The sequence below is a fragment of the Sabethes cyaneus genome, chromosome 3 (assembly GCF_943734655.1).
Source record: "Sabethes cyaneus chromosome 3, idSabCyanKW18_F2, whole genome shotgun sequence".
Classification (NCBI taxonomy): Eukaryota; Metazoa; Arthropoda; class Insecta; order Diptera; family Culicidae; genus Sabethes; species Sabethes cyaneus.
In genome coordinates this window covers 159,652,755-159,662,983 of record NC_071355.1, presented here as the reverse complement: position 1 = coordinate 159,662,983, position 10,229 = coordinate 159,652,755, and the positions used below count along the sequence as shown (strand labels likewise).

Here is a 10,229-nt window from a genome sequence, read left to right as displayed (position 1 = left end):
CAGCAGGCAGAGGGTTCTCTGCTTCGTTTGTGTACGTTATGCTATCATCATCGAACCATGCGAGGGTAAACAAGAGTCCGCATCATGCTAAAGCTAAAGCGACCGCCGCGGTGGGTAAGAAAAGCCGACCGTCATTGACGGTTCGTCATCATGAGTGCCGGATGCTCAATGAGCCCGGAATACACGCACACACAGGTAAACTGGCTTCAATGAGCGTACATGTGCGCGCCGCCGTCATGTTTTTTGTTTACACCGCAACCCAATCCAAGCAAAAGCACCCCCTAGCAGGAAGGCAAGAGAATATTGTTACCACTCCATTGAAACCGCCATGAGAGAGCACCGCCACCGGGTTGGTGTTTGTGTGGTCGTTCCGATCGACTCGGGGGATTCTAGACACTAACACCAGCACTGTTCTGGGAGCCCCAAAGTTCAAAAACACTACGCGCGTTCTGCTTTGCTTTTTCCCCATGACTAAACAAAGAATGTATCGAGCACAGTCCCGTCACCGTCAACCACCCCACGCCTTCAACCCATACGTCGACGTCGACAACGGCGACGGCGGCGACGGCGGCTGCTGTGGCAGTGGTAGCGGTCGGCAGTTCGACGATACGAACTTCCTTTCTTTTTGGATTGGGCCCCGCACTCCCACAGTCCCACCCCCAGTGCAGATAGCAACGCCGTACCCGGAATCGTTGCTAACCATCCACCGGCGACATCCAAGTGCACTAAGCAGCGACGACGACGGCGGCGGCAACGGCGGCGGCGGCGGCGACGGCGATCAACAGTCTACGATTTGTCGTTCGTGTTATTATTGTTAGTCTTGCTGCGCTGCAGAAGGCAGGAGCAGTTGGATTGAATCACAGCCAGAAAAGCGTGACAAAACTAGCGTCACGATGTGCTGCAGTTTAGTACGTATTGCTGGCAGTAATTTCCGACGCTGCCATCAAGTAGAACCCAATCAAAACGTTATCTGTGTATAACGCATTTATTCGACGACAGAAAAACTTGCTCCGTCCGCGAACCAAATCCGTAACAAAATTCCGAGATTCATTTGTTTGTAATAAATAAAAAATAAGCGAACAGTTCGGGCAAGCAGCAAGCAGCAGGTACAGCGGGGTAGAAATATTTCCTAAAATTTACCCGAGAAATTTTTTCAACATCTTCTTGTCTTGTTCTTTTTACAGTGCTTTTTTTTATTTCCTTCCCCGAATCGTCCTTTTTCCCCGGCAACAACGAACGGTTCCACTCGCCTACAACACTCGTCGTCACCGCGCGCGCTTCTGTCTGGCTCTTCAAATTCTCGACAAGGATGAAACGCCATTAGGCTGATTTTCGGAGCTAGTTGCTGCTGGCTGGTTGGTTTGAAATGATTTACTGAAGTTTTATCCTTTTTATAACGGTTATATTACTGCCGGCCGTGATCCTGTTGCTTTTTACGGTTGCTCGCTTCGATTTTTTTTTGTTTTGCTGCTTAAGACGGCCCTAGAGTGTATGTGCAGCATGTGTCCCGCGCCGCCTCGAGCTTCGAGGTTAGTAATAGCCAAAAAGCTATTTAAGCGAATAGGCAAAATGTAATTTGCCGAAAAGGTGAATTTTTATTTATGAACGGCGGCATGCCGCCACCGTTTGGTACCCCGTGGAAGGAATTTGGATTGCGATGCTGATATACTTTTCGGGATGAATAATTGAATGGGATGATAGCGATAAAGGTAGCTGCTCGTCGTTCGTTCCCGGTGGTAATCGTCGTCCGGAGACGGAGATTCACTTCACGTTTCAAGTACCTGCGGAACGATTTGAAAAATCTGATGCAGCAGCAAAAGAAATGGGTATAATGACTCCAACGCTCCTTTTATTCTTTTTATGAATACGTGATAGAGCAGTAAGTTTGGGTTATTCACAGTTGGGAAGAAGATTCTATTCAGGATTTTGTAAGCTAACAGCTCTGGCCCCATTTTTCAACAGGTTCTGGTTGGAACTCTGCGGACAGCAAGTTTCGTAATTTTTTACACGACGATGTTTATGACGAAACCCAAAAAGATCGAAATTATGCTCTTGGAACAATTTGAAATGTCCATATTTTAAGATGGAGTTCCACAGACCACAGTAGTCGAAAAGGGCGAAAAGTGGAACTTTTTTCCTAGTGTCCTTGTTTTCATTTTATCATTTATTCAAGGGTATATGGTTCTAGGCGATTATTGAAGGACTCAAAACAAATGTGTTTGCAGAAGATTGCAAAACTCTAGCAGGTATCGCTTATTTAAGCTTTATTTTTCCTTAACTTCATGATCCAAAAGCGAGAAATTTGCAAGGAAAGATCCTAGAGTTTGGTAATCTTCTGCAAAAACGTGCATTTTGAGTCCTTAAATAATCGCCTAGAGCCATATATTCTTGTTAAATGCAACCAACATACGTTAAATATGAAAAACGTATTTTTTAAAGAATTTCCAAAGAAAACGCTCTATAGCTCTGCACTCGATAAAGATAGAAATGTCATTTTTTTAGCAACATTGTTTGCCTTTATAATTTTTATAACTTTTAATCTTATAATTTTTTAATCTTTTAATTTTTTATAATTTTTATAACTGTGTTAATCTCCTTCGGTCGCAAACGTAACATGTATCCGCACGATTACGCCCTTCGTGAGACGGCCCTAAAGCGCGAAACAACTGTTAAAGACTTGGGAGTCTTGCTTGACTCGAAACTAACGTTCAAGAACCACATTTCCTTCGTTGTATCCAGGGCTTTCTCGCAACTAGGATTTCTGTTCCGCTTTGCGAAAAGCTTCAAGGATGTATATTGCTTAAAATCTCTATATTGCTCGCTAGTTCGTCCTATGCTGGAATAATGCAAATGCTTCGCAGAATGCTACGATAAAGAAGCATACACCACTATACGAAGAGTAGTGGTTCTTTATGAACTTGAAGCCGTGTCTCAGTTCACGGAGGACGAACGCGCCCTTGCCGTGTTCGAGCGGAAGGTGCTACGGATGATATTTGGCGGAGTACAAACTGAAAGCGGAGAGTGGTGGAAAGGTGAATCACGAGCTACAGGCACTGTTGGGAGAGATTCCTATCATGCATTTGGCGAAAGTCAGTACGCTACGGTGGGCCGGACATATCGACGAAAATAGTTCTTTTCAAGAACTGCACTAGCACCAGGAACAGAGGTCTTAACGTGCAAGATGCCTTGACCAGGTCGAAAGTGATTCGCAACATTCCGAGACGACTGGCAAATTGGCTACGAGAGGTCTAATTTGAATGGAAGCGAATGCTACCCATGGGGAAAATTTCTGGAGGAGGCCTGTAGAATTCTGGAGGGGGCCTGGTCCCCCAGGCACCCCCTCTAGCTACGCCAATGCCATAGGCTCGTGAAGCTACGGAAATTTAAAGCTTGAATATATGATACTTAGAAAGTAGTCCCAGAGATTTGCGGTCTTCTGTAAAAACGTGTGTTTTGAGTGCTTCGATACATGCCTAGAACAATGTGTTTTTGTAAAATGCAACTAACAAAAGCTAAGAATGAAAAATTAATTTTTGTAGAAATTTCAAAGAATATGCCCTATAGTTCAGCACTCGATAAAGATAGAAGCAAAGTTGCTTGCTTTTACAATACTTACAACTTCGCCGAAGAAACTATCTATATTTCCTAGCACAAAAAAGTTATTTTTTTATATTCATTATGGTAAGCAATGACTAACTTTTGACAGTTTTAAATTAAGCACGATATTCATACGAACAAAAGTGCTGAAAACTATAAATGATAAAATGAAAGCAAAAGACACTAGGAAAAAAGTTCCGCTTTTCGTCCTTTGAACCACTGTGCGTTCCAGTTGTCCTTAGATTTTTCGATAATTTTTATTATTTAGTGATTGTCAATCACTGATTGAAAATGAAATTTGTAATAAAACATAATTAGGCTTATACAAATTTGAAAAAAAGTTTATGTCACCCCCCCCTTCAAAAATTTTTGAAATTTGAAGGGGCAAAAAAATAAAGTGCAACATTATTATGTTGCATTCTTTAGTGATAGCAGATTTTTTACAGTTCAACGAGTTTACATCTCTAAATTACCCAATATGTGCAAAGTTAAAGAAATTATCCGGTTAGTCACGATCAACTTTCCTTCACCAAGCAGTCTGATTCTCGCTACAGGTCACAGACGACTATTGTGCTTAATCTTTAAATCCCGGCGCTGAAAATTGGGGTGCTTGAAATCAGACTTTTGGCTCTATTTACTTTAAATTTTATTCCAATTTAATTCAACTTGTTTTAAAAGAACCGAATTAGGTTGAGGCATTAATAAACTAAACAATATATTAGTGAAATTTGGTACCGCTTTTGACGGAGATATTCAGAATTGCAGTGGGGTTATTTTTTCATAGGTAGTAGATAGATTAAAAAAAAATACAACAAATTAGACAATCCGGAGTATCAGCTTTCAGTGCTTTTGGGGCTCCAATTGGTCGTTTTATTCCGTAATGTCCAAGAAACTTACCCTAATTTTGGATGTTAGGGACGTAAAACTTACAATTTTATCTTACAAATACAATATTTTACCACGCATTCGATGCATGCAGAAAGGATGTCAGTGAGTTGTTCGAAAAATTTCTGACTATTGTCATGTTGTGATTATCATTGGGATAAATGGTGGCCCCGACCATAACATCAAATCAAGCCATGCTGTTATATTGATTTTTTACTGAGCTTTATCTTCTTCTGCTTAAAAAATGGAGTTTTAGTAAGGAAATGTGCGAAACTGGAATTAAATTGGAATAAAATATTTATTGCTAGGCAGTCGAAACGGTTTATCTCTCAAAACATTTCAATGATTCGCAAAATCCTGGCGCTTACGAAGAAATATGCAATCATTTATACTGGTCTTATAACAAGACATTGTCCGAACCACTATCATCCGAAGCTTAAAAAAAGACCCAGGACGCCTGTTATGCTGATATCCGGCAATTTTCAATTAAAGATCAAGGTTCTTCGGAAGAGGGCTGTTAAAACTCCTAATATTTGGAGAACAACTTCCACCGCAGTAGTAAACTTCATCCGAAGTGCATCACCGGCCTGAAAAAATACTGTTAGTCAAGCAATGACAATCGCTTCTGATAGTGCTTTATTCTAGTATTCTTTAATATTTATACAAAGATAAACACGTTATTGTTGAGAACCAGCAGGAATGACCTGATATTCATATCACTAAGAGGTTAATCAAGAAACGAGCGGTTTCAAACGTAGATAGTATCAGAGATTTTGTTCTTAACAAATGCCGGTAGCACAGCACAGTAGCCATTATTATCAAGCTGATTTATCTCCACCACAATGCTTACTTTATGTGCTTGAATCAAAAAATTTTGAAGGTTGGTTCGGTTTGAACTAAAAGTTAAGTACTGTACAATATTTTTGTATTAAATTTGTATTAATATGGAAAAATAAACAGTGGTTTTTTCTCCTTCGTTTAGTTATTGAAGGTTGAATGTTATTATTTTTTTCTTGCCCCCCCCTTGAACAATATTTCGGGACCAGGACATAAACTTTTTTCCAAATTTGTATAAGCCTTACTACATTTATTATAAATCGATCCAAATTTATCCGTAGTTCTACGTAGTTCTATCCAACAAATATATCCGTTGTTCTACGGATTTAGAAATTTTCTACGGGTCTACAGATCAGGTGGTCGTTTTAACGTACGCTACTTGCAGAGAATAATATCCCGAAAAGCATGACTACCTTATTCTATGAGTAAAAGAAAAAAAATCCATTTAATTCGGCTACCTAGCGATTAGGCAGACAGATTAAATGGATTTTTTTTCTTTAAATCATATTTGAGATTTTGCTGGTATGAAATGCAGAGGGCAACTTAATAGAAGCGCCCAACATAGGCTCTAGCCTCTCAAGTCCCTACCTAGCGCCTCCACGTGGCCATGCTTGAAAATACTCCAATTTGTATGGTTGAGTAGTCAAGCTAGGAAGTCGCACCCAGGCATTATGGCCCAGAAAGTCAAAATGGATGGAATAAATTGTTTACTCAGTAGTCGTTGATTTTAGACGATTTACGTGTTAGCAACAAAATCTTGATTTAGGATGCCGCTGTTTTTGGCATGAGCTATTTTAGGGTAACCCTTAAATTAACCAAGATCCAGAAATTATCTTCAACACACAGTTGACTACAATAGACGTAGGCGAGACACAATTCGTGTCGTGTCTAAAAATAATGCAATTCCGCCAGCGATCGTGGCACACTAAACTGCTGTAACGCGCGAATCCCTTAGCTTGGTAAAACGAAATGAATTACAAACCTAGTAAGTGTTGCTTCAATGACTTTGCTTCATGTCATTTTTCGCTATTTCCCCTTCACGTCTTGTTCCACTCTATTATACTATGAAACACATTTGATTTCATTACTTGGTGTACCATTCCCACCGTTTATTGGAAAGACTACCGTTTTAAATGCTTAACCTGATTATAAAGGTCAAGTCAACAAGCATGAGGTTGAGTTTATACATTCTCTTTTAGATATGGACTACTCACACAACTTATAATGGTCTAAATGCCAGATAATCGCAGTCACTTTTACTTATTTGGACCTCCCCCTTCCTTTTGTCAGCCCCCTGTGCTGATTCTCTTATGTCAAGAAACATGTACGCCAAGTTTACTGTAGAACAGTCAAAGAGTTCCGGAGTTATGGCGCAACACGATAACTTTTATATACTTAAATCTGTTAAAACCTCTCATATTCAAAGATGATTTATTTGAGATAGACAAAAATCCCCTCTCCAATTTTTTGATATTATGCACAGAAAACCACAGTCTTTCAAACGCAATCAACCGATTTTAATTCTGCTTGCATCTTTCTAAGATACTAACATTTGAAAACGGTCTATTTTTAACACAAAATTTAATATAAGTGTAGAAGTAAAGTAGATAGCCAGTTTCTTTTTTCACCAAAAGTTTTTATCAAAAGTCATCTAAAGTAGTGTTTTGTGAGAAATGCAAAATAAAAAAGTTATGGAGAAAAATCGTAAAATAGCAGAGTCACCTTAACTTGATTCATGAAAAACGCCTTTATATATAAACGGTTCGAGAAAAAGGGATTCAGTCTTCTGCAATATTACTCAAAATACTTCAAGCTATAAAACTGCTAAAGTGAATATCGCTCTATCTTGTTTCGTTTTGAAGATAATTTATGGATCTTGGTTAATTTAAGGGTCACCCTAAAATAGCTCATACCAAAAAAGCGGCATCCTAAATCAAGATTTTGTTGCTAACACGTAAATCGTCTAAAATCAACGACTACTGAGTAGACAATTTATTCCACCTAATTTGGTTTTCTGGACCACAGTGCAGTGTGTGGTTTTCAGTTCCTGATCTTACAATTGTAGTTTTAGGCAACCGTTGAAGCAAACGACTGGATTTTCAAGCGTTATGCTATTCAAACTACTATCTTTGATTGTTAGTTTGCATACCAGATGAACCGGTTCAAATGTACATTGCATACTAATTGGCAACCCTGTGTATTCCCACCTAGCATTAAATAGAATAATCTTGTGCAGCATTCAGATGACAGTTCGATATAATGATTTGTTTACATAAAAGACTCATTATTATATTCTGTACGAAGTTTAGTCAGCAGTTGTAGTTAGTGCAGCTGCAGTTTGCAGCTTCCGCCCTGTTTTCCCGATAAAAGGGACTGCAAATAGTTTATCAGTGTTCAGACAATTAGAAGACTTGCTGGAATTAACGTCGCGAGTTAGCACAGTTGCTCCTGTTATGAATAAACCTTACTCAAGATTGATACTTACCCCAGAATATTAGTGAATTATTTCGTGATATTATTTGAAGAATACTTACCCGGTTGTTCACTCGCCCAGTGTAAATTCCTAGATACTTACCAATGCCTGCATCCGCTGATCCTGAAAAGAAGAAGCGCTGAAAATAGAAGAAGGTAAAAGTGATCCCGAAGCCCCATATAGAATCCTGACCCAACATTCTGGTGCCGTGACCAGGATTTCTATCCAGATCTGTCGCGAGTGAAAAATCATTACACACAACGTAAAGTCCCAACACGAGGGTAACAAAGCGCCTCGTGAAAAACCCGCGAAAAACCCGTGAAAAACTAGTTTACCCGCTGCATGTGGAGAACAAAGAGGGAACCTAACCTCAACCCGGATCACAGTGATATTTCCCCAATCCGTTCCAGCACGAGGGTAACAAGGTACCTCGTGAGAAAGTTAGGTTACTCGTCGCACGTGCAAAAGAGGAGAGGAACGTAACCTCTAGTTTGAAGCCCGTCTCGCTGCCTGAGTGAAAGAGAGGAAACATAACCTCAAGTTTCGTAAACCGCGTGCTGGACATCGTTTCTTGGCGCTTGGTTTAACGATTTTTCCTGCTATTGCGTACCAGTTGCACCCGCAGCAGAAGATTTAGTCGCCCGAATAGCAGCTCAACATTTTTTGTAATTTTTTATAAAAATACAAGGCCTCTTTGGAAGAGGTACCAGGTGAGTACCTTTCCAAAGTAAAATAAAATCCGTTTTGCGGTACTTCCTGGGTCTCTTTTGGTTCCAGAAACGTGCTCGAAACCGTTCCCGTTCTGATGTCGACTGTTAAAATGCCTGCCGAAAAGAAAATGAAAGCTAAAGAGTTGAAGCGGAAAAATGTGGTGGAAGCGTTGAAGCGCATGGATGAATTTCTAGTGAATTACACTCCAGATGAGCATCAATATGAAGTGCCTCTACGACTCGAACGCTTAGAAAAGCTAAATGAAGCGTTCGAGATGATCCAGTCGGAATACGAACAGCTAGATGATAGCGAGCAGTTTTTAATTGCGAACATGGAATGTCGAGCAAAAATAGAAGAGCAGTATTTTCGCATCAAAGCCAGCCTGATCTCAAAGATGCCCCCGCCAGTCCCCGTTCCTGTTGCGCAAACTTCAGCTTCAGAACCCCAGCTCATCCCGTCCGGTCTAGCAAATGTGAAATTGCCAACGATAACGCTGCCAGAATTTGATGGAGATTTCAACAATTGGCTGACGTTCCACGATACGTTCGTTTCGATGATTCATGCCTCAACAGAAATTTCTTGTGTGCAGAAGTTCCATTATCTCCGTGCGGCCTTGAAGGGAGAGGCTGCCAATCTGATCCAGTCTATTACTATTACTGCAGCAAATTATTCGGTGGCATGGGATACCCTTGTCAAGCGCTACTCCAATAAGGCAATACTACGCAAGAAGCACATTCGAGCGCTTTTGAAATACCCGAAGATCCTGAACAGTAACGTCGATGCTCTGCATAAAATCGTGGACGACTTTCAACGTCATGTAAAGGTGCTGCAGCAATTAGGCGAACCCATTGAACATTTCAGTTCTATACTGATAGAGCTTTTGGAAGATAAGCTGGATGACGCATCATTGCAGGCATGGGAGGAATCAGTCTCATCGGAAGAACAACCCACGTACACTAAGTTGATTGAATTTTTGCTAAAGAGAACCCGTGTACTAGAGAACATTCTCATCAACCGTCCCCAACACGGCAACCCCAAGTCCGGTGGCCAGCATTCAGGAAATAGGAAACCCTTCCAGTTCCGCGTGAACACCAATGCCATGACCGAAGCTGCTCCGAAGATGTTCCTGCCCTGTCCCGCTTGTGAAAGAGACAAACATCCCATGGTTGAATGTCCTGTTTTTAACGGATTAGACGTAAAAGGCCGTCTTAAAGTGCTTACCGATAAAAAACTGTGCAGCAACTGCTTTCGAAGTGACCATTTTGCCCGTACCTGTCGGTCCAAATACCGTTGCAGGCACTGCCATAAACGACATCATTCCATGATTCATCCCGGTCCTTTCCGGTCTGCAGAAAACGATCCCGTTGCTGATCGTGCACCGCCTGGCGCGTTTCAAATTGCTACCGCTGTTGCTACCCCGTTTTCACCCGATCCAGTTCAGTTAAATGCTGCTGCAAAGGAAACTAGCGGAAACGTTATCCTGTCGACCGTTGTTCTTTTAATAGTTGATGCCTACGGTCAGGAGCATATAGCCCGAGCCCTGTTGGATACTGGATCGCAGCCTAACGCGATCAGTGAGCATTTATGCCAGCAATTGCATCTTCCTCGAAAAATTGTTAACGTACCCATTGCAGGCGTGGATGGTATAACAACCAATTCGAAATATCAAATCCGCGCTGAAATCCGTTCCCGAGTTACCGGGTTCAAGGACACTCTTGATTTCTTG

The 10,229-nt window shown here is 41.0% G+C and overlaps 1 long non-coding RNA gene across 1 annotated transcript in view; it reads right to left on the bottom strand.

Annotated features, from left to right (window-relative positions):
- Positions 1–10,229, bottom strand: part of LOC128741892 (uncharacterized) — a 442,705-nt gene that overhangs the window by 204,175 nt on the left and 228,301 nt on the right. The window lies entirely within an intron of this gene.